Genomic DNA, 5,000 nt, shown 5'->3' on the forward strand with positions numbered 1-5,000 from the left:
TTGGTTTCCATCTAAAACTTGGCTTAGTCTGTTTGTAAGGATCTTGGAGAATACTTTATATACATTTGATAGTAAGCTAATCGGTCGATAGTTACTAAGGTCCTTCTGGTCTCCTTTTTACGAAGGAAAATCACTATAGCATTGCACCACGATTCAGGAACGCTTTCCTGACGTAAGTACTGGGTGTACAACTGAGCTAACTTAGTATGAACTTCTTTCCCTGCGTCTTTCAACAGATCTATCGATATACCATCTTCCCCAGGTGCTTTTCTTCGTTTCATAGTTTTTAGAGCAAATTCTACTTCTTCCTTTGTAATTTCTGGTACACTAGTAACGTCTACGCATGAGCTTACCGACTCAACTACGGTCTTCGACAAGTAAAGCTCTTGATAAAATTCTTCCACTCTTTTTACCATTCTGTATCTGCAGTTAATGATTTCTCCATTTCTATCTTTCAAACACATCGTTTGCTGTCTTCCTAAAGCATGTCTGCGGTCGGTCGTTTTAATACTTTTACCTTTCCGAATAGTTTCCTCTATTTCATCCATGTTTTTCTTTCTTTTCTCTAATCTCTGCCTTTTGTTGATAAGCTTGTTTAGTTCTACTCTTTCTATTTCGTCTTTCCTGCTTTTAATCTGCATGGTCCTCCTTCTTTTAATTAGGTCATTTGTAGCTTTAGAGTATTTGTTTTCTTTAAAACTTTTTGTACTTCCTACTTTCTCTGCCGATTCCCTAATGATATTCACTAAATTTAAATTCATATCTTCAACGGTGTCCTCGTAGCACTTCGAATCTATTTTTAATTTCTATTTGAAATTTCTTATTATTATCCTTAACCTTTGCAAGGCTGATTTTCTTTATTAAAACTAGATTATTTCTCTGCTTTGAAATTAAATTTAGCTGTGCAACCTACCTTTCTATTTTCGCTACCTATGTTGACTTTATTTATGACCGTAACATTGCTAACGCTCTTTCTCTCATCTCCTACTATGAAGTCTACTTCGTTCTTTGTTGTTCCATTTGGACTTCTCCAGGTCCACTTGCGACCTACACGCTTTTGGAAGAAAGTGTTCATTATTCTCATGTTGTAGTTCTCATGTTGTAGTTCTCTGTCATTTCTTTCACCTACTACAAACTTCCCAATGCACGACTGATCTCCCATCTTCTTCCCCACTTTAGCATTAAAGTCGCCTATTACCAACGTGTACTTACTTTTTTCTTGATCCCTTACCTGACTTAAATCATCGTAGAAGGACTCAATTTCATCGTCTGAACTCTGTGAAGTTGGTGCATAAGCCTGAACTATCTTTAGAGTGTACCTTTTACACAGCTAATCACAATCCAAGCTACCCTGTCTGATAAACTACTGAACTTTACTACGTTACCGGCAACCTCTCGGTTTATCAAGAATCATACTTCACTAGATCTTTCTTTGTCCTTACCTCTATAGTAGAACAGGTGGTGATCATCTTGCAATTGTATCAGCTTTTCTTCCACTCTTCGGACTTCGCTCAGTCCTACGATGTCCCACTTGATGTTGTCTAGTTCTTCCATTAAATTGTCCAGCCTGTAGTCTTCTGAGAGAGTTCTTACGTTGTAGATATAGATCTTAATTTTCTTCATGTTGTTTAATGTCCAAGACTTTGATCTGCTTGGAGAGTGCTTACTCACATTCGGTGGCACACTGCCCGTAAGCACACGAGGCAATGCGGTTGGACCTTTAGGAGACGATGATCTAACAGGAACGCCCGGTTTTGTTTTGTTTGTGCTATTCATGGTTGCTATGAAGGGGGGTTGGCAATAATCTCACCTCCTTGCCAACTTATTCGTTATATTCGGTGAAGCCCTATATATCTATAGGGTGCCTAATGGTCCACGCCGTCATTATGACGGTACCTCATATATCTATGAGGAAGTTCCCTGTTCGCCATCAGGGACGTGCCAGTTAGCAGTGGGTCCTGCGACTGTGTGAGCTGCTTTTTTTTCTTCTAATTTTTCATATAAAACCTGTTCGATATGGGTGACCATGCAGATATTTCCTCTCTATCGACATAGATTTTGTAATCATTAAGATTCTCAAGCCTATCCACGTCAAGGTGTCAACTCTCGGATAGGATATATCCCTTTTTGTTCAGCTTTTGTAGATTACGAGAAAGCCTTTGACTCAGTAGAACAAATAGCAGTATTAAACTCATTACGCAATCAGGGTACAAACGAACAGATCCTGAGAAGCTCTCTACCTTTATGTTTGAAACGTAAAGTTTACAATCAATGCATTCTGCCAGCAATAATCTACGGATGTGAGACTGGAAACTAATGAAGGCGATGGAAACAAAAATAAGGACTACACAGAGGAGAATGGAGAGATCGATGATGGGAATAACGCTGAGAGACCGAAAGAAAGTAAGCTGGGTGAGAGAGCAGACTAGAGTGAGAGATATTGTAGAGGCGGTAAAAGAGAGGAAGTAGAATTGGGCAGGTAAGTTAGTGCGAACGACTGATGAGCGATGGAGCAAGTGCGTTACTGAGTGGACGCCGCGAGATAGGAAGCGTGGAAGAGGGAGACCAGACAGAAGGTGGAGAGACGAGATATAGACGTTTGCAGGAGTGACGTGGCAAAGATTGGCGCGGTTGTGTGAATCATGGAACGCTATGAAGGAGGCCTTTGTTCAGCAGTAAACTCAGGATTGCTGATTTGATTTGATTTGATATATGTATATATATATATATATATATATATATATATATATATATATATATATATGTATATACATATATATATGTGTGTATATATATGTATATATGTATATATATATATATAAATATGCATATATATATATATGTATATACATATATATATGTATATGTATATATATGTATGTATATATATATGTATATATATACATATATATATATATATACATATATATATATATATATATATATATATATATATGTGTGTGTGTGTGTGTGTGTGTGTGTGTGGTGTGTGTGTGTGTGTGTGTGTGTGTGTGTGTGTGTGTGTGTGTGTGTGTGTGTGTGTGTGTGTGTGTGTGTGTGTGTGTGTGTGTGTGTGTGTGTGTGTGTGTGTGTGCGTGTGTGTGTGTGTGTATGTATATGTATATGTATGTGTATATGTATATGTATATATATATATATATATATATATATATATATATATATATATTTGTGTGTGTGTGTGTGTATGTATGTATGTGTGTGTTTGTATGTATATGTATATATATGTATATTTATATGTATATGTACACGTCTAGATACATGCATAAGTTTTACATGTATATTCAGGTGTAAGCGCACGCATATCCCAAAGTAATTTCAACTTAATGGCCACGCTTCTGCAAGTACCTCGTTGGTGGCGCTGGGTTTTCTTGGCCTAAGGGATGGGAACTTGTGCAAGATGGCCGTCCACCGAGCTGCCTGTTCGCCTCTGTCGTAACAAGGACCTCGTAATACAAGGGTGAAGAAAAAGTTTCACAGACCTTCAATTTACGGGCCGTACGATCGAGGCACCACCTGGAAGGAAATGCAACCGCCCCCACCTCTTCTCTCTTCTCTCTCTCTCTCTCTCTCTCTCTCTCTCTCTCTCTCTCTCTCTCTCTCTCTCGTTATCTATCTATATATATATCTACAGTATCTCTCTATCTATCTATCTATCTATCTATATATATATATATATATATATATATATATATATATATATATACATATACATATATATGATATACATATTCGTATATAAACACATATACATTCATATGTGAATATATGCATATACAAGTATATATGAATTGATCATTCAATCAATCAATCCTTTCATGTCCACTGCTGAACAAAAGCCTTTCTCATACCATTCCTTGGGTCACACGACTGAGCCAACCTCTGCCACATCACTTTTACAAACTTCTCTCTCTTGTCTCCCCGTGACTCTTGTCTCTCGCTTCCCCCATTTTTCATCGTGTGGTGTCCAGTCAGTAGCACACTTTTGCTTCATCGCCCGCCATTCTTTCGAGCTAACTTTACATCACAATTCCATTTACTCTTAATACTATTCGCTGCGTTGAACTCTATTCTATTCTGTGCCCTCCTCAGTTTTATGACTATTACCTTCGCCAATTACGGCTGGTATTGTAAACTGATTATAAACTTAGTGTGACCCAGAGAACTTTTAATGATGCTAATACATTAACTGATTATTTTTCAACCTATTATGATGTACGTTAATACTTAATTTTTATGATATTTTGCCATTCTTAGCATCTGGCTTAGATAATTATAGTCAACTTCTTCAATCCTCTTAACATCGGTTATAATAGCTTTACTCTGAAATTTTGTTTCAAAGTACTTTTGTTTTACTTTTTTATTTTCTACATATTACATTATTTTAATTTGTTTTTATTTTTTCTTACAAAAAAATATATTTTATTTTTTCCAGATCACTCATCATATCTTGCAATTCTTCTGTTCCTTCTGGAATTAGAATAATGTCATCCGTAAATCTAATATTATTAAAATATTCACAATTAAATTGCAATTTTTTTCTTTTCAACTAAACTTTCTGGAAATCTCTTCCAGGCAATCTGTGAATAGCTTATGTGAAATTGCATTGCTTTGTCGTACTCCTTTCTCGATCTTCATCTTTTCTAGACATTTAGGTAGTCGAATTACAGGAGTACCTTCCATGTAAATGTTCTCTATAACCCTTGTGTTCGTTTGTATCCTGTTCTCTTAGTAAGTTTAGTTTTACCTTTTGTTCTACCAAGTCAAAAGGCTTTTTGTAATCTAAAAAAACTAAACATAGAGGTTTATTGTATTCTGTCTTTTTTTTTATTATTATTAGATTTATTGTCTGGAAATTGTCAATGGTCGAGTACCCGATTCTAAGACATGTCTGTTGTCTTGGCTTCTGTTCAAATAAAAAATTATCTAGTCTCTTTGTAAGAAATTTGTTAAATAATTCATACACATTTGATGAACCATTT

Source organism: Oratosquilla oratoria, chromosome 1 (genome assembly GCF_046742065.1).
Source record: "Oratosquilla oratoria isolate Oo_2021 chromosome 1, ASM4674206v1, whole genome shotgun sequence".
NCBI lineage: Eukaryota > Metazoa > Arthropoda > Malacostraca > Stomatopoda > Squillidae > Oratosquilla > Oratosquilla oratoria.